At 39.0% G+C, this 21,092-nt stretch overlaps 1 long non-coding RNA gene across 1 annotated transcript; it reads left to right on the forward strand.

The window, feature by feature from the left end:
• Positions 1-536: 536 nt before the first annotated feature.
• Positions 537-20,834, forward strand: LOC103890635 (uncharacterized). The gene is made up of 3 exons (XR_654945.1): positions 537-639; positions 15,092-15,354; positions 19,532-20,834. It is a non-coding gene; the product is annotated as an uncharacterized LOC103890635 (long non-coding RNA).
• The last annotated feature ends 258 nt before the right edge of the window (positions 20,835-21,092 follow it).

The raw sequence follows: 21,092 nt of genomic DNA on the forward strand, positions 1-21,092 counted from the left end.
AGATAAACTATCTCTTCTTCTCTCTTTCTTTTTTTGAATTTACTTTCATTTGGAAAGGATTTTTTTTTCTCCTTGAGGATGTGACTATCCTGTATGCTGTGTATGGTTATTTTACTTTGGTTCTGGATGCTTTCAGTGGCAAGGTATGTGTGTTCCATGGTTATAGATAGCGTTTGTGTGGTGGCTTTCTCAAATGCTGGTTGTAGCTAGATACTGGGTGGGTTTGTGAGCAGGCTCACTGCCTCCTTGGGTATCAGGATAGAGGAAGTCTCAGGAATCTTAGCTCATACCTCACTGTTGTGCGCTTGTGTCAGCAGGTTTTGTATTACACTGTGCAGTTCAATCTCCAGGCCAGTAGGTGGCATTTACAGGTAACAGCTGACTATCTGCAGAAGCAGATGGGCATATACTTGATGTTTGTTTACTGAGAGAAGCTCTCTTTTGCTTCAGCCAATGGGCTGTTCTGTGGACCACCCACAAAGCTGGGTGGAGCTGGACTGTCAAGCTCAACTTTGACCTCAGATATCCCAATGGTAAACACAAGCACCAGACCTGACTGGGTGGTTGAGGGAGCTCCTGGTGAAATGTGCTGAGGTTTCTGCTGTGCGGAGCACTACCTCAGCTCCACGGCCTGGCCAGGTAGGAATGCAATTCACCTTCCTGTCATGTTTCTGTCCTGGCACTCCAGACATTCGGATCAGACAGACCTCACTATCTCCAAGCTGCAGTGAATCTGAGAGCCATGAAAGGTACCTGCTCTGTGACTCTCTACCAAAGTGGTTATGGTGTGGAACTTCTTTTCTCAGCCCAAAACGTAAAACTTTGAGGCTCTCCTCTTCTCTGCTTCAGGAATGCTGCTGCTCTATGTAGAGAGTGGGAAGGGCCCTGCCTTTTGTGCAAGCCTGGGCCTGGTGAGCACACTGCCAATGGGGTACATCCACCCCTAACAGTCCTAGAATGACCATCCACCAGCATGCCTATGTCAGTCTCCTATGCTTGCAGCCATGGCTGTTTCTGCAGTAGTTGTGGGGAGGGTAGAAAAAAGAGGTCTCCCTCTCCACAGCCATGCTCAAGCACTGGGGCCATATGGCCACTGGGGTGGAACACATTCCTCTCCCACAGAGCTGAGCATGGCATCTTTGTCTCTGCTGGAAGAGACACAGTCACCTTTACCCCACAAGTGGAAGCTCTCAAGCACAGGAAAGAACATGCTCTGGTTTCCTTTGTCCCAGGGAAGGGGTACTTCCTTGGTGGGCTGTACTCTCTCTTCCCTTAGGAGCAGCACTCCCTGAGACCTGGGCCATGGGCATTCTGCAGCTCCTCTAGGTCCAGCCAGGCCTGTGTGGCTGCCACAATCCCAGCTGGTGCTGGGGAATGTCTGTGGGAGATCTGGCAATGTGGAGACACAAGGGCTGAGGTTACCTGGGCAGAAAACAGTCTCACAATGGGTGTGCAGCAAATATGGCACCTGCTACCACAGCTTGGGTCCAGGAACAGGGTGAGTGACTGTGTGCAAGTTGTTAGTCTGGTGTAATGTCCTCGAAAAGTTACCAAATCACCACCCATACTAGTGCTTGGGCTCATGAAAGCAGAGGAGACCTCTGAAGTTTGGAAACCAGCAGTCCGCTGCAAGGGTGAAGGGAGCCAAGAACACTTACCTTTTTGATGAAATACCAAGTCTCTCGGGAGGGTTTGATCCCAGCAGCCTTTTGCTTCCCTTTTTTTCGGTACCCTAGCTTCTTCCTGTCAGTTCTCCAATAGTTCCAGCACTCTCTCCTTGATATTCTATGTGAGTTTTGATTATTCACCTCTACGTTCGATTCGTCTTTCTGAGGAGAACTGACACGTGACCTCTCTAGTCAGCCATCTTGAAATTTATAAAACCTGAATTTTAGTTTTTTATACTATGGAAAGGTAATATGTTTATAGAAATGTTTTGATGTGTAGAATAATATTTATAGATGTAAGTAAAGGATATTTAAAAGGATTTTTTTTTTCTATGTGACTGTACCCAATTTGTCTGAGAAGGCAGCAGAGGGTAAGTACTTTCCCATCCAGCACATGCTATGAGATCACCTGTGCAGGATGTTCAAGTGCGGTAGAGAAGGGCTGATTTTATGACCTTTATCTCAATATGCACTTTGAGCATAAGAAGCATTGATATTTAAAGAGAAGACTTTCTGTGTGCTGGGAGTCTGCCCTCACTCCCAACACCAGAAAAGTGCTGGGTGCTTCACTCTCACTTCAACCTAGCGTAAAGTGCTGCAAGGTACTCAATCAAGAATCTTGATGTGTTCCTCGATTTGGAGGGACACACTAGTTTACTTTCTGTATACTATGGAAGATAATCTTGAAATGAAATATTGGCCGAAGCCATGTATGAAGGTGGGGAAAGAGCTAAGGCTGCACTTTCACCATTTGGCAAGAAGGGGGTACTTTCCCATGGGCCTGATGTGAAAGCTGGAGCCTCTGAAATGAATTCTGCAAAGGCAAGGGGGCCCTGGAAGTATGAGAATGTGGGGTTTGTTGCAGAGGCAGGAGCTGATGAGGAGTAGCAATTGGTCAGCTAAAGAAGATACATCAGGGACCTCTGAAGAATTCACAATCATATGCTCAAGAAAAAAGTCAGCTTTGGTCACACCACCAAGAGCATCAACACTGAGCAAATCAAGCAGGTCTTTTCCTGCTTTCTTTTCTTTTGTTTCTCTCCCCTTGCAATCCTGGGGATTTGGGTATAAGGTTGAGAGAAGCTGACAGAGAAGCAAGATGTCTGCTTTCTTTGTTTTCCACTGTAAGTTTCCAAAGGAGGCCCAATCTGGAGGAGGGATAAATAATCAACTTAAAATGACTTGTGGAGTTTTAACTATTACAAGAACCTGTTTGAATTAGTGAAATGAGACAGTTCTTGCAAGTAGAAATGACTATAGAATTTTTAATTGCTCAACAAACAAACAGAGAAAATCTTTTGGGCTCCTTAACATTTCATCCAGGGGCGGGAAAAAAACCTAGCCACACCCCATAGAGCAGGTATTAGGGCTAGCATTGAGATGGAAAGAATTACAATGCTCAATGACTTTATTTTTTAAAGACAGGTTTACCCGTGATTATTGTGTAAATACATTTGTAATCAAATGCTGTTTGCTTACATGTTCAAATGATTGTTTTCTGTGAATTATCAATGTTAAATTAAAAAAAATCAGAAAGCATTTAGTAAAACCATTTCAAGGTTTATTTATACTACTTTTTAAAAAATTCTGGCTGCAGTTTGAAAAATTGGAGGCATTTCTTGAAGATGAGATTTTAAGAAGTTTTTAAAGAAAAAAAACACGGGAATAAGTGTAGAAATTTAAGGTGGGAAAAGGTAAATGCAATGCAAATAGAGAAAATGAATAGGTGGCTTTAAGAAAGAATTGGAAACTGGAGGGGTATAGGGGGAATTTGAGAGAAACAAGTGAATGTGTGTAGGTCTGTTGCCCATAGTGGTGAGGGTACAAGCATCCTTCTCCCTAAATCTAATCTTTCTCTTAGACTAACAGGTGCCTTGAATTTTAGGAAAAGTAAAATTTGAAAATGTATCTTTGCATTATTTAGTGATCTTTCCTTCCCTTAACATGTCTTTTTTCAGAGCTCCTCTCTGTGGTTTGGCATGGCTACAGTTTACTGTCCTATTTTAAAAGACAATCCCAGGTTATTATGAGGAGGGTTAGCTGAGGAGACAGAGCAGGACTGTCTCTCAAATCTTCTTCTGGAAGGCATGAACCAAGCATGTACAAGCAATAAACCTATTTCCACAAGCTTCTCAGTGTATTAAGCCACATACAACATTGATATATTAGTGCTAAATCTCAAATTAGCTACTGGAGTTTTAGAACTAGGGGAGGAGAGCCAAACAAAGAAGTTTCTTGTGAATCTATAGCAGCTCCAGGCAGCTGATGAGCTACCAGCCGCTAGTCCTATGAACAGATATTCTGGGCTGTCTATTTATAGTGCCGTCTTGTCACATGGGCTGGCATTGTTGTCTGGCATTATTCTTTACTGTCAGGGAGCTTTACTTTTGGAATAGCGAACTCCTTTCAGTAGACTAAATGGGTTTTTAAGCAGGCCAGCACTGAATCCTGGACTGTACAGCCAAAAAAGTGTAGAAGTTCTAACTCCTTCATTTTTTACATAGGGAGAAATTGAGGTCCCTAGAGATTAGAACACTGCTTGGTTACAGAGTTAGAAATACACCCCACGCCTCTTGACTCCAAGTCTAGTGCCTTTAGCAAAAACTTAAACTAAGAATTTTGTTTTGTTTTGTTTAGAGGGGGGTGAGTTTTGGATATGAGGGGGCCAAAGATTTTTTTTTTAAATTCTTAAACCATATAATTAAACAAATTAACATTTTGTAGTGTCTGAGGCTCCTCTATTATTTGCATAAGCAAAGGAAGAAAAAGAGATGTGTATTCTTTCAACATTTGCCACTGATAATGGTAAATATAAGTTAACAATGGCATGATCTGAATAACTTCAAGAGAGACTCAACCCTGCTTATTTAGGTGCAGGCTTAACACATGTAGGTGTACTCAGTTGACCAATGGTATCTGTGACCCTGCATGAGGCACTAAGCAGTCCTGAAAATGTTTCCTCTGCTGTTAAAAAAATTGAGCCAGACTTGTTTACATGTAAAATTTTAAAAATTGTAAAATATTTATGAGGATAAAGTATTAAAATTATTTTTGTAATTGCTACATTGTAATTATAGAAGTGCATCCTCTTCCTTATACACTTGTTACCAGGGCAACTGCATGGATAGTCTATGGAGTTGTACTCCAGGGGTGCAATTAACATAGACTATGGTGCAAGCGGTGGCCTCACTGGCTTTGAACTATGCAAGGGCCTTGCTACCATATGCAATTATATCTTTTTGTTAAAAATAATTTTTTATTTTTTATTTTTGTGTGTATATAGTAGTTGTATGTATTTATGGGGTACATGAGATGTTTTGATACAGGTATGCAATGCATAATAATCACATGGAAATGGGGTGTCCATTCCCTCAAGCGTTCATCCTTTGTGTTATAAACAATCCAATTATACTCTTTTCATTTTTTTAAATGTACAGTTAAATTATTATTGACTATAGTTACCCCATTGTGCTGTCAAATACTAGGCCTTATTTATTCATTCTATTTTTATGTACCCATTAACCATCCTCTCCTCCCTGACACCTCCCACTACCCTTCCCAGCCGCTGATAGCCATTCTTCTACCTTCCATCTTGCTGGGCTCTCAGTATGTACATTGTGCAGTGCAGGATTGCTCTTCAAAACGTGGCCTTGGATAGCCTTTTCCTGGTAGAATGCCTCTTGGACTTTATAACTTCAAACAACATGCTTAGGTCTTAAATCAATATTTTTGACAATGTTTATAAGAAATTATAAGTACACTTCACTTAATTGCATTCACTTTATTGCACTTTTCAGGTAGTATATTTTTTACAAATTGAAGGTTTGTGGCAACCCTGTGTCAAGCAAGTCTATCAGCACCATATTTCCAACAGCACGTGCTCACTTCATGTCTCTGTGTCACGTTTTGGTAATTCTCACAATATTTTATACTTTTTCATTATTATATATATTATGGTGATTGTGATCAGTGATCTTTGATGTTAATAGCATAATTATTTTGGGATGCCACGAACTGCACCCATGTAAGTTGGTGAACTTAATTGATAAATATGCATGTTGTGACTGGTCCACTGACCAGTCATTCCCATATTTCTCTTCTTCTCCTTGGACATCCCTATTTCCCAAGTCACAACAATATTGAAATAGACCAATTAATGACCCTACAATGGCCGCTCAGTGTCCAAGTGAAAAGAAGAGTGGCAGCACTCTCATTTTAAATCAAAAGCTAGAAATGATGAAGTGTAGTAAGGAAGGCATTTTAAAAGCTGAAATGGACAGAAAGCTAGGCTTCTTGTACCAAACAGCCAAGTTGTGAATGCAAAGAAAAATTTATTGAAGGAAATTAAAAGTGCTACTCCAGTGAACACAAAAAAGAAAGAAAGCAAAACAGCTTTATTGTTGATATGGGGAAAATGTTAGTGGTCTGGATAGAAAATCAAGTCAGCCTCAACATTCCCTTAAGCCAAAGCCTAATTCAGAGCAAGGCCCTTATTCACTAATTCTCTAAAGGCTGAGAGAGATGAGGAAGCTGAAGAAGAAAGAATTGATTCTAGCAGAAGTTGGTTCATGAGGTTCAAGGAAAGAAGCCATCTTTATAATCTAATTGCAAGGTGAAACAGCAAGTGCTGTTGGAGAAGCTGCAGCAAGTTATTCAGAAGATCTGGCTAGTTAATTGATGAAGGTGTTTACATTAAACAACAGATTTTCAATGTAGATGAAACAGTCTCCTGTTGGAAGAAGTTGCCATCTAGGACTTTCATAGACAGAAGTCAATACTGGCCTCAAAGCTTCAAAAGACCAGCAGACATTCCTGGGGGCTAATGCAGTTAGTGACTTTAAGGTGAAGCCAATGCTCATTTACAACTCAGAAAAACCAAAGGTCCTTAAGAATCATGTGAACTATACTCTGTCTGTGCTCTAGAAATGGAACAACAAAGCCCAGATGATAGCATAGCTATTTACAGAGTGGTTTCCTGAATATTTTAAGCCTATTGTTGAGGCCTACTGCTTAGAAAAAAAGATTTTTTTTCAAAATATTGCTGCTTATTGACTATTCGTCTAGTCCCCCAAGAGCTCTGATGGAGATGTACAAAGAGATAATTTTTTTTTCATGCCTGCTAACACAACATCCACTCCATAGCCCATGGTTCAAGAAGTCATTTTGACTTTCAAGTCTTATTATTTAGGAAATACATTTCACAAGGCTATGCCTGCCATACCTGTGATTCCTCTTATCAATCTGGGCAGAGCACATTACAAACCTTCTGAATAGGGTTCACCAGTCTAAATGCCATTAATGACATTCATGATTCATGAGAGGAAGTCAAAATATCAACATTACCAGGAGTTTGAAATAAATTGATTCCAACTCTCACAGATCACTTTGAGAGGTTCAATATTTCAGTGGAGGGAGCAACTGAATATATGGTGGAAATAGCAAGAGACCTAGAATTGGAAGTGGAGCCTGAAGATGTGACTGCATTCCCATAATCTCATGATAAAACTTGAACCAGTGAGAAGTTGCTTCTAATGGATGAAGCAAAGAAAGGGGTTTCTTGAGATGGAATCTACTTCTGGTGAAGATGTTGTGAACATTATTGAGATGACAACAAAGGATTTAGAATATTGCATAAATTTAGTTGTAAAGCAGCAGCAGGGTTTGAGAGGATTAACTCCAATTTTGAAAGAAGTTCTACTGTGAGTAAAATGCTGTCACACAGCATCACATGCTACAGAGACATTTTGCATGGACGGGTCAATCAATGTGGCAAACTTCATTGTTGTCTGATTTTAAGAAATTGCCACAGTCACCCTAGACTTCAGCAACCAGCGTACTGATCAGTCAGCAACCATCAAAATCGAAGCAAGACCCTCCAGCAGCAAAAAGATTATAACTTGCTGAAGGCTCTGATGATGGTTAACATTTTTAGCAATAAAGTATTTTTTAATTAAGGTATATACTTTTTAAAGACGCAATGCTATTGTACATTCAATAGACTATAGTACAGTGTAAAGATAACTTTTATATGCACAGATAAACAAACAAATGCCTGTGACCCACTTTACTGTGATATGCATTTTATTGTGGTGGTCTGGCACTGAACCCACAATATCTCCCAGGTATGCCTGTGCATTTATATTCTTAAAATTAAAAAAAATTCCTACTTTTTCCAAAATGGTAAAAATTATTGTGGAAACTTCTTGATTTATATTTCAAATTCAACTACTGGAAATCAAAATCACATAAAGACAAAGTTTGAAAATGTACCAAATGTCAGCAAGGGGAGCTTGAAGGTTTTAAGAGATACATTTGTATGTTCATGGTCCTAAAAGAGTTATCTCAGTGTCATATTTAGTGCCACGTGCTATTGTGTGCTTGGCTGGTCCTGAGCACATTTCCACACTGATTGACATTGCAAATGGAACAAATTCTGCTCTTAATTCCTCTGCATGTGGTTTTTCAAGAGCTCCATGACAACCTTTTAACCCATCTTTTGAAAACCAGCGTGCTTTGCAAGAGCAACAACTTTCACTTTGGCTTGAACTGCCTCTTCAGTCTTTGACATAGGCCACAAATTACAGGGTTAGTTTCTTTCATGTACCCTTCATTTTGACGTGAAAACTTTCTCCTGTTATTTCTTGCTGAACTCTAGAATTATCCCTTAGTTTAAAGTATTTGATTCTATTGGCTGTAGAAACATGCCAAGCTAAATAGCTAAATTCTTAAGCCTCCCTCGCCGGTTTTGGGTAACCGTATGAGAGAATTCCAGTCAATGAGCTATAAATGGAAGTTGTTGGGGAGTCTCTTCAGAGGGGAAGTATGTGCCTATTTGCCCTACCTATTCTTTCTTCCTTTTGTCTGAAACATGTGTAGGATGGGTGGAGCTTCAGTAGCTATCTTGAGAACATGAGGGTCATGCCCAAAGGATGGTGAAATAGAAAACTTGAAAGAACCTGGATCTCCAATGACATCGAGGAGTACCACAACAGACCCGGCTCAGCTCCCTTTGGACTTCTTTTATACTGGAGAAAAATTAACCCTGAATATACTCAACATAGTATTTTGGGGGGTTTGGAACACAATTTCTCTTTTTAAAAAATCTTTTAAGTTCAGGGGACATGTGCAGGATATGCTGGTTTGTTACCTAGGTAAACTTGTGTCATGGGGGCTTGTTGTGCAGATTATTTCACCACCCAGGTATCAAGCCTAGTACCTATTAGTTATTTCTCCTGATCCTCTCCCTCCTCCCACCCTCCACCCTCTGCTAGGTCCCAGTGTGTGCTGTTCCCTTCTATGTGGCCATGTGTTCTCATCATTTAGCTCCCATTTACAAATGACAGCATGTGGTATTTGGTTTTCTGTTTCTGTGTTAGTTTCCTAAGGATACGGGCCTACAGCTCCATCCATGTCCCTGTGAAGGACATGATCTCATTCTTTTTTATGGCTGCATAATATTCCATGATGTACCATATATTCTTTATCCAGCCTATCACTGGTGGGCATTTAGGTTGATTCCATGTCCTTGCTATTGTGAATAGTGCTGCAATGAACTTTGTAATATAACAATTATATGCGTGTATCTTTATAATAGAACAATTTATATCCCTTTAGGTCTATACCCAGTAATGGGATTGCTGGGTCAAATGATATTTCTGTCTTTAGGTCTTTGAGGAATCTCCACACTGTCTTCCATATTGTTGAACTAATTTACACTCCCACTAACAATGTATAAGCATGGAACACAATTTCTAAGTGATAAATAGATCTTGCCTATTTTTATCCAACATTCCCTGAGGTCATTCCCCAACCCTAATTTGGAATGATCTTACCTACTCCAGCCAAGCCAGACTCTCCATTTCTTTCAGGGCATTTCTCAGACTCACATTCTATAAGAAATCTTCTTTTACTCATCTACTTCTTCTCTCAACAGTCTTTTAATTAAAAATGATTTAAAATTTTTGGTGTTTGAGTCAATCTCTCCTACATGTAATATTCTTTTTTCATATAGTCCCCTTTCTGTGTTTCCTGTCCTTCAACATGGAAAGTCATTGGGACTAGACATCTATTGTCGTTCCTTCTGCAGTCTCCCATTATGCTGCAGCAATTGGGCCTAGCAAAGTGGTGAGCTCCTCTAAAACTCCATGGTTATTAATTGAATGAACTTTGTCAAATCTAGAGAAACATGGGATGTGAGGGTCTATAATTGAGCAGTTTTTCCTCTTCCTTATTCATATTAATCAGACTTGGATTGTGGAGCCACCTCATCCTACAACTGGTTTCAACATCCACATTTCTTACAGAAGGAGAAGTGAAGTCTCCTGACCTTTCTGGAGTATTCACTTCAGTCTGTCTCTGGGCTTCTCTAGAGGTTTTAGGTCACTATTCTTCCTTTTCTCTTCCTTCCTCCCTCCTTCCTTTCTTCTTGTTCTCCTCCTCCCCTCCTTTTTTCTCTCTTTCTCCTCATTCTCATTTGTAAAAAAAATTTTTTACAAAAATTTTTTAAAAACAACATTTGAAAACAAGGGTTCCAAAATCTATGAGAAGTTAGTTAAAAACCTGACTCTTTCCTACCTTTTTTCTGCCTGGTAACAAACCCCTTTGCCTGAACTCATTCACTGTCTTGTTCTTGTCATTCAAGTGGTTCCTCAGATTCTTCTTTTCCAGGAAGTCTTCTTCAATGGACTGGCAGTGTGAGGCACAGCCTATTCAACAATTGTCTATTCAGTGTATGTGTTGAAATCTACTATGTGCTTATTGCTCTGAGATGCTGCTAGTGAGTGGGAGCCAAATGTAAAATCAAGTGTGATTTTTGACTTGAAAAAATGTATAATCTGGTGAATTTTGGAATTCACACTCACAGAATTCAGTAAGGGTATTCACCCTGTCATACAGAGGTTTAAGATTAAGTTCATCCTCTCTGTGGCTCCCCACATTATCTCTGCTTCCTATCCCATGTCAAAGCGGCAATCAGTGAACTCATGAAGTGCCTACTCAATTCCTTCCTTACTAGTCAGCTCACCTTCCACAGTTACTCTTCAATTGCTCATAATGTAACTTCTACACTACTCAATTCAGGCATTTATAATTCGATTATTTTTTCAAATATTAATACATCAATCAAAGACCAGGGAATTAGCACTTACTGTTACATAGCTAACATCAGTTTAGATATTTGGGGAGTGCAATAAAGGCTGACTATAGGATATTCTCCTGCTTCCTTTCTTCTTCACTTCTTCTAAGAAGCCTTTGCTGATTCTGCCCTATTCCTGGCAGAGTTATTCATTCTATGTTTCCATAGCAGTGACAATGATGATTAATATGGAGATTTAGTAAGTGCCAGACACTTTGATAAGTACTTTTCTTAAGTTTTTTTAATTGAATCCTCCCAACAAACCTAAAAGTATTACTATTATTATTCTAATTATTATAGATAAGGAAACTGAGTTTCAATTAACCAAACTAACCAAGGCTCTGCGACTAGTAAATGTGAGAGGAGAATTCCAACATGGGTAGTCTAGTATGATCATCTCTAATTTAAAGGGACAGAAACTGTCTCAGTCATCTCAGGCTGCCTTAACAAAAAAAAACAGATTATGTGGTTTAAACAACAGAAATTTATCTTCTCACAGTTCTGGAGGCTGGAAATTTCAAGGTCTGATAGAGGGTTGTTTCTGGTGAAGACTCTTTTCCTGGCTTGCAGACAGCTACCTTCTCACTGTATCTTTATATGTAGGAGGGGGAGAAAGCTCTCCAGTCTTTCTTTTTATAAGGGTACTGATCACATCATGGGGCCCTACCATCATGATCTCATTAAATCCTAATTTCCTCTCAATGATTTCATCTCCAAATACCACCATGTTGGAGGTTAGAGCTTCAACATATGAATTTTGGGAGGATACAAACATTCAGCCTATAATAGAAATAAGCCTTAGGAAGATTAGATAAAATAGCCAAAGTCAGAGTTACTCGGTGGCAGAACAAAGACTGAATCCCAGATTTCTGGAGAGCAATGTTCTTCTATGTTACTCTGAGTCAGGAAGGCAAAAGGGTCAGAAAGAGCAAGGAGGATCCTTGGTACTTCCAAATGTTCTCAACTCTTAAACAGATTGCAGGTCAGGGCATCTTAACTTCAATAATTATCAAGGTATAGAGATCCCTTTCTGTTTTGCTACATTATATTGGTAATATTTTTACTCACAGAGAGAGAAATAGATCTTTTTCCACCTGATTCAGAGACAATGAGTAATTAACCCACCATAAATGAAAGCCAGGCCTTCAGAAAAGAGCTGTCTCTTGTAATTTTTGAGATTGTATCTTAAATAGGGATTTTATATAATAATCATTTTTGGTGAGGCTTGTAGATTCTTGCCAACATTTTCAATATCGTATCAGTCAAGATTTCAACAGGAAACAGATGGCACATTAAGATTGGGTAATTTGAACCGAGTTTGATAAAAAGACTATTTACAAGGGTATGGACATGGTTTAAGAAAAGCAACAAGGGATGGCATGTAACCCTGTGTTGATATGGACTCTTAACACTGGGAGGCCTGAAGGGACAAATAGAAGGAGAGGTTAGAACCCAGAGTGGGAGCTGTATGAAGGGCTGTGTGACTGGTGCCAGGGCCTTCTCTGGGGCAATGTGGCAACCCATGGCCCAGCATGGTGAGTCTGAGGAATAATCAGCACCCTCACTCTCTTCCCACCTCTGATCACTTGACACTGCTCCTCCAGAGGCAATGGCAAGAAGTGATATTGATGTTATCCAAATGTGACAGTCTCCTGGGCAGACACCAGGGTTGAGAAGTGCGGAGGACAAACTAGAATGATAAAGAAAGGATATCTAGAAAAAAATACCATTTTCAATGAAATGGAGACTGGGGAAGTTCTCTTGACTGTCATTTAAGTTGTTTTGCCTCTTTCTATTAAACCTTGTAGGTGGTAGACAGTCTACTGATTGGCATGGTTTATTTTAGTATATATAATGAAGAGAAAAAAACATAGCATGAATTTAGATATCTTACTGAAAATGAATTGAGAAATAGCTTATTTAATCATATTGTACTCAACAACTGGGTTCAGAGTTGTTATAAATCAACAGTATAGATTTGAAAACCAAATTTTTGATTGATTGGACTACAGTGATACTTAATATCAAGTCATTGATAAGAAATTCAAACTGGTTTTTGAGAGAATATTTTTGTAGAAATCATTCTGACAGCTGATTGAGGAGACTTCGTCTGGTAAATTGTAGCCTCTATTTCTGCACTCCCAGGAGGCAATAGTCCCTAGAGTCAGGGAATAAAAGGTCAAGGTCTAGCTGTACCACTCACTAGGGCACAGCCAGGGATCATCTCAGCTAGGTCTCAGATGAAGAGAATCATATCTCCCTCCGCTGGTTGCCGAGAGACATTTTGCTTAGTGGCTGGCACAGAGTAAGTATTCCATAAATGTTAGATATTCTAGTTTGAGCGAGTTGGAGAATCTGGCCTGCAAAGAGCAGACAATATTTTTCTAAATAAGGAAGTGATACGTTCACTGGAATATTGGCTTTTTAAAAATGAAAATGAGGTTTCAAAGGGAATATGTGCCTTCTCCAGAAAATGATTAACTATCCAGTCTGTGATACAACACAATTAATTAAATCAAAGTTTGCCTGGAGTGTATGGAAACTGAGACTCAAAAGTGCATTGAGGTATTGAGGCAAGATAGATGTTAAGAACCAAGGAGCAGCAGGGGAGGAGAAGAAGCTGCTCTTTTCTGACCAAGGGAATTTCTTAGGGCTGTGGCAGCCAAGGGATGCCTTGAAAGTCAAATGCAAAGAGGGTATGCATGGCTATCACTCTCTCCCATGACCCAGGAGATAAATTTCCCTTTTTAGCAGCCAGATACTGATATGCTTTCAACAGACTCGTGAAGGAGAGTCATGGTCAAATGGCTCAAACCCTGTGACATAATAAGGTGGCTGCTCAGCATGGAAAAGAGAATTCTGAGCCCCCCCACACCTTTTTTTTTTTCAAATAAATAAAGAGAGATCTTTATTAAAACAACTAATTTCTTTTTCTTTTTTTTTTTTTGTTTTAGGTACCTCCTAATTTCTAAACTTTATTTCCTAGTTCTTTACAAATCATTCTGCAGTAGGGTTCAGATCATAACTGTGCTTACATGCCTTGTATTTCTTTTTTTAAATTTTACTTTAAGTTCTGGGATACATCTGAAGAATGTGCAGGTTTGTTATGTGCAGGCATACATGTGCCATGGTGGTTTGCTGCACCTACCAACCTGTCATCTAGGTTTTAAGCTCCACATGCATTAGGTATTTGTCCTAATGCTCTCCCTCCCCTTGCCTCTCACCCCCGACAGGCCCTGGTGTGTGATGTTGCCCTCTCTTTGCCCATGTTAAAACAACTAATTTCAATAAGTCTCAAAACTTTAGCTAATAAAAAAATAACAAAACAATGTAGGTAGTATCTCTGTTTAAGTAACTCTTAACTATTCTTAAGAACTAGTCCCAGGAATACTTGTTCTCAGACCCAGAGTGGGCTTTTTCCACTCTAATTTCCTCTTTTTATTAGGTCTCAAAGACTCTGGCAGCTTCCTTTTTCTTTGCCCTTTGACCTTCTTATCCCATGTTTGAAAGTAATTGCTTTCTAACTCTTGATAGAAGTCCTCTTCCTACTCACGGCCTCCTCTTTTATTAGTACCACTTCCAAAGCAATCCACCATCATGAAGACACAGGCAGATGTTCTTTCTTTCTGATTACTAAATTCAGATGTAATTCTCCTATAATAAAGTCTTCCCTTATCCTGCCTTTTCCCAAATTAAATTGGTCAATCTGTGTCTCATTTCTTTTGTAGAGATTGCTTTTCTGTAAAATGAGGATCTTAAAAAACTTTATGCACTTATAAAACAAAACTAGAACAAGGTTTTCACTGGTTTCAATATCATATACCTTCCGAAGTTGTTCAAAATGAAGCTTTCTTAAGCCTGTATAATGGGGAAAGACATTTTGAAAGGACTTTCCAAATGGAGTAGCACTGAGAAACTGAAGTGTCCACTTCTATACATGTCTGGTGCCAAGTAGGTCAAAGGGCAAATATCTCCCATGAATGGAACACCTGGTTGAGAATATTATATCACTTGTGGTGCATCCTGGGAACTTGAGAGAAACATTTCCTCCTTCTCATGGAGGTAGTGAGATTCTGCCTTTTAAGAGAAGATGCCTAAGAGACAGCAGAATTTATTTGCACTTCTTGCTGAGATGTAGAACTGCTGTCTGGGGACAGTTTGAAGAGAGTCTTAGCGATGTCAAGGGTAGCTTAGTAGTTGGGCTCTATGAAGTGAAATTTCAAGCCTACTTTAGCACATAAATTTGTGGTTCATAACTTTAAAATAATATTCTTGTTTTTTTCTTTCTTAGTTCAACGGATTGAAGAAAATGTTCACTGAAGGAAGATGATTAATTGATCCAGAGGGCCTGTAGCAACTCTGTTTAACATGCTAGATGAGCCAGTCTTATTCAATGATGACTAAGGATCTAGAAAAAAACTGGTATCAGGTTGATCTTCTTCTTCCCACCTACTTTCAGTTGGCCTGCAGTGCCTAGGATGTGTATCCTGTATGCTGGTCACTGGAAGATAGGTAAATTTTTGCTTTGTTGCTGGTTCTGGAACAACAGCCATGGTAAGACCACCTATATCAGTTACCTATTACTACCTAATAAGATCCTCCACAACTTGGTGGCTTAAAACAATAACTATTCTTTCTTAGAATTCTGTGAGTGGGCTGGGCTCTGCTGATTCATTTTTCTTTTCCATATGGTATCAGCTGGAATCCTTACATGGCTGCACTCTTTTGGGGTTTGGTAATGAGGCGAGAAGGCTTTACTCACCTTATTTGGTGGTTAGTTCTGGCTGTTGGGTGACATTTCTCCCCACATGTCATGTGTCTGGTTGACTAGCAGAACTTCTTTACATAGTGGCTCAGGACTTCAAACAAGAATGAAAAGAGAAACTGCCTGGTCTCTTAAAGCCTGGGTCCTGAACCAAACTGGTGTGAATCACTTTTGTCATATTCTATTGGGCAAAACAAGTCACACAGCCAACCCACGTGCCAGGGGAGTGGAAGAGAAATAGTCTTGAACTGTGATGGGCATGTGCCTATGAAAATGGGAATATCTCTTGTTGGCTGTCTTTGCAAATCACACACCACACCACCCGTGGTACGCAAGTGACATCAGAGCTGGTAAGCAATCACAGCACCTCAGATACCAAGGCACAGAGCCAGAGGCATGGGTATACTCACATTCTTCTGAATTCCATAAGCACAAATATTATCTTTTTGCCTCACGAAGATTGCCAGCTCAAGTTTGTAGGTGATTTGATAATCACATATGCAGAGATCTTTTTGACTCATTCTACAGAGTAAGATGTCATAGAGAAAAAGATAGCAGAGGAAATGCACAAATAATAATTTAATGACTCCAGGATTTCTTCAGCTCAAAGTAGCAACCAAAACTTTGGCCACTGATTTCATGGTTAAAGAAATTTGGTCATAGTGGGAAATAGAGGTCTTTGGAAAGTCATACCTGAAGTTTAATCCTGACTCCATGATTGGGAGCTTTGTGATCTTGGCAAATAACCTAATTCTCTTAGTCTAATTTTTCTCTTATATAATAGGGGAATGTCATCACTTCCCTCACAGAGTTGCTAAGGATACAAAGTACCTTGCATGCTGCTTCTCACATAGTAAATGCTTAGTGAGTATGAACTATTATTATCCTTGGATCATCTTACTAATTTGGCTATCAAAATATGGCCCTTTAGGGTTGTCTAAGGAGCAGGCAGCCTGTCTATACTCACCCACTTCCAGTTTATGGAAGAAATTTTGGAAGAGTACAAGTCTTTCTAAGTCCATGGGTACCCAGGTGAATCCTGTTCCTGGCTTGTTGCTAAGTGAAGAAAGTCTGAGTCATTTCCCCTCTCTTTTTTTCCTTCCTTTCTATCACCAAATTTACTATTTCCCAAGTTGAAACTTTAAGAGTTTGGCAACTATATCCATGGAGGCATGGTTACACATAGAGTATATCCAGTGAAACTTTTCTTTGTCTCTATTCTACTCTTTTTGGGGAGATAAGCATTAACTAGTAAGATATAAAAAGTAGAGCCATAAACTATTCTGTTAGAAAGGGAAGCTATGCAATTTTTAACACTAAACATACTGAATTTCCTGGGACATGACTGAATTGAATTGTTTTTCTCTAATATAAGACCATTTTTTGGATCATGTATCAATTTGTCCAGGTTTTGGGATGTGGAAATATGGCCACCATAGACATTGGGATTAGGAAGTGAATTTTCTCATCATGCGTTTCTTGTTATGCCTGGGAAATATTTTTTCCTCCTGCCTCAAAGGCAGTTGAGAGCTCTACCTTCTCTTTGTCAATTTTTTTTTGCTACTAACCACTGCTTGATTACCTTTACTTACTGAATCAGCCTCTTGTGTCTCTCAGCTCCAGCATCATAAACCATCATGTTATTTTGATACTGAATAGATATTCCTTTTTAAAGCGGGGGAAGAGATTAAGATGTTAAGTGAATAGGAGAACCAACCATACTGCCTTCTTAGGATTAGACCAAAATTCTTCTCATGTCATGTTATCTAATTCCAATAGCCAGCAAGCAGCTGGGGAAAATTTATTTGGATATTGTGCATTTTTCCTTTTATTGGAAGAATAGATTTTTGCTCCTCTATTTGATAAAAGACAGAAACTGTACATCTTGAAAATAAAGGCATTGGCATTTTAAAGTGATCAGGAGTTCTTGCAGAATTCCAAACATGCATCTTCTAGAAAAAGAAACCCTGTAAAGATAGAGATAAAACATAGGTTTTTCATTTGCCCCATACTGTATCCATATGAATGTTTTACTTTTCTGTTTGATCTTTAACTGGTTGGGGAGATGACCTGTTGTTTTTCTTCCCTATTCCCCAAATCATTTCTCTGCTTTCTCAGTCTCTCATCAGTGTTCATGACACCTCAGACCTGGGCAATTGGATTCTTGCCCAGGGTCCTGCATTTCAGAGGGGTCCATTCTATTCTTCCTCTAGCTTTGCCATTTGTCAAGTGGGGAGGAGTCTGAATGGCAAAAGGGATGCCCCCATCCAGGGTCTGCATCTCTCCCAACTCCACTTTCAGCATGTGAGACCCCAGGAAGCCCTGAGCTTTCAACCCTAGGCCACAGGGTTGGCTGAGGGGCAGCTATTTGGGAGGATGGGCATAGTCATACCTGACTATACCCACAAGTATCCACATGACGCCCCTCATATGTAGGACAGTGAGGGAGGGTAGGAAAAACAGAGCGTTTGAAAGTGTCTATTTATATTTATATCCTAGGACCCATAAATGTTAGAGGCCTGCCCTGTTTGACAGCTAGTCCTAATCCTTTTTTACAGCTGCAGAAATGGAGAAAACTGGGGGACTAGTCTCCAGTTATAGAGAGACATGGGCCAGAGACACGACTAGAACTCTGGTTATTGCCATGGCCAGCTGCTCGCCTCACTGGAAAATATTTACCAGCTGTAGAGGGCTAAGCTTTTCCTCAGAAGCTTTGCTTCTCTGGAAAAATAAAGAGAACAATTCTTGCCCCTTAGTCTGGAAAGAGGTGTTGTAAAAACTAAAGATATTATAGTATAATCCTCAGAACACTAATCCTAGAGGTCAGAGAGCAGAGACTTGAATCACAGGTTCTGCTGGCTTGCTCAAATGCCATGTTTAGCATCCAAATGCTCTATGATTGATAGGCCAGTAGTAGCTAAAAGATTATAAGCTTTTGTAAATGGGTAACTAGCTCCTGAAGAAAGCCACAAATTTCACCTGATAATAACCAAGTAAAATAGTTACTGTGAGTTTTAGAAATGTTGCTAGAAATAAATTGAAGAGTTTTATGTCTTGAAATTTGGTGCTGTAATTTCTTTTCAGCTGTCACTGCTAAATCCCCTGTTAATTGAAACACCTTCCAAAGTTCTCTTTAGGTTAACTCGGTATTCTAGGCAATCTATAACTGGCATCTTCTTGCTCCTGAATCACATTTCAGAGCAGACTTCACACAAAAAAGATGATGATGTTAGGTGATCTTCAATTAATAGTCCCTTTAAATTTACTATCTTCTTGGTATCTCAGTTTGCTGGTTTCTTGAGATTTTCTATTTAAAGAATGAGCAAATAATCTAGAATAGCGAAGACATATGCTCTGTGAAATATAGTCTTTGCTTCATCTAAATAGAAATAGCCATGCATTCTGTTCTATGTCTCACTCCCTTGACAAAGTTGGACTAATAAAAATTCAGTTCCAGAGACTATGTATATATCCTGTGCATGTATAGGCATTTAAGCAAATATTTGCCCCAGAAGTTATTTATTATTGGAAATCTATATTTACTTAAATGAGCAGATCATAGATACTAGGTTCAATAATCTCAATTCCACTGGCTTTGTGATCTTAGATCACTCGACCTTAGCTGACTTCAGTTTCTTCATATATAAAATAGTGACTGATAGTCCCTGTCCTATGGTTTTTAAAAAATATCAGATGAGATTCTGTATGTAAAATGCTTATTATAATAATACCAGGCACAAAGTAAGCCCTCAGTAATTCATAGTTACTAGCTTCAGTAAACAAATCTTTGACACAGAGTGCATTGCTGAAAAATAAGAAGGCTTCTTGGTGACCACAAGGTTGGGGACTACTGGATTCAATAACATCAAATGTGTCCTTTGATTCATATGTACATATTTAGGTGCTCAAAGTGGAAAAATTCATAAATCATTATAATTCTCACTGATTCTTTCTGCCTATTTCCAGATGACTTCTTGGCAGTCATTTGCAGACTAAGGTAGCTTTGAAGGTGAACATTCTTTGTGTTAGTTCATTCTCATCCTGATGTAAAAATACTACCTGAGATTGGATAATTTGTAAACAAAAGAGGTTTAATTGATGCACAATTCCTCATGCCTGGGGAGGCCTCAGGAAACTCACAATCATGGTGGAAGGCAAAGGGGAAGCAGGCACCTTCTTCACAAGGTGGCAGGAGAGACAGTGAGGAAGTGCCATACTTTAAAACCATCAGCTCTCATGAGACTTCACTCACGATCACGAGAACAGCATGGGGGAAACTTCTCCCATGATTCAATCACCTCCCACCAGCTCCCTCCTCGACATGTGGGGATTACAATTTGAGATGAGATTTGGGTGGGTACACAGAGACAAACCATATCTATGAATTCTAAATGTTTAATACCAGTATTATTAGAGGAGGGTCTAGTCCCCTTCAGGACATAAGGATCTATGATCCTCTGTCAGAACACATTAGACCCTTTCCTTTGGCTATAACCAAAAGATTATAAACATGCATCCAGGAATAAAAATAATATATTAAAATTTTGTGTGTGTGTGTGTGTGTGAACGTAATTTTTTTGTGCCAAATCTAAAGACTCTTTACCTACTCCTAAGGTGTCTTGAAGATCTTCTGCAGTTTTTTCTAGAAGTTTTATAGTTTTATGTTTTACATTTAAGTCTGTGATTCATTTTGAGTTTTTTTTTTTTGTATAAGATGTGAAGCTTAGGTTAAGGTTCATGTTTTTGCCTGTGGTTGTTCAATTGCTCTAATAGCATTTATTGAAAAGGTTAATGATTTATTTGTACTTTTGCCAAAATTAATTGATCATGCTCACGTGGCCATACTTCTGCTTTCTCTGTTTTATACCACTTAGCTTTGTCTATCTTGCTATCAATACCACACTGTCTTGATTACTATAGCTATATATTACTGTAGCTATATAGTAAACTTTAATAAAAGGAAGATGAACTTTCTTCTTCTTTTTTCAAAATCGCTTTGGCTGTTTAAGGTCTTTTTCTTTTGGTATACATTTTAGAATAAAAGTACATACTTCTATGAAATACCTTACTAAGGTTCTGATAGGAATTACGATAACACTATAGAACAGTTTAGGGAGGACTGGTATCTTTACTAAATCTTCTAACCCATAAACATGATATTTAGGTCTTCTTGTCTTTCACCAACATTTTGTAATTTTCAACATGTAGATTCTATACAATTTTATTGAGATTATGTCATCTGTGAATAAAGACTGTTTTATTTCTTTTCCAATTTGTATGCCTTTTATTTTTTGTGCGCTTGTTACAATGACTAGAACTTCCAGTAATATGTTGAATAATAGTGCCGAAAACAGATTTCCTTGCCTTGTTCCTGATCTTAGAGTGAGAGCATTTAGCCTTTTCACCATTATGTATTACATAGATATTGTTTCTTTTTTTGTGTGTGTAATTTCTTGTTATGAGATTAAGGAAGTTCCCTTCTATTCCTAGTGTATTGAAAGTTTTTATAATGAATGGGTGTTGAATT

The sequence above is a fragment of the Pongo abelii genome, chromosome 4 (genome assembly GCF_028885655.2).
Source record: "Pongo abelii isolate AG06213 chromosome 4, NHGRI_mPonAbe1-v2.0_pri, whole genome shotgun sequence".
In the NCBI taxonomy this organism is placed as follows: domain Eukaryota; kingdom Metazoa; phylum Chordata; class Mammalia; order Primates; family Hominidae; genus Pongo; species Pongo abelii.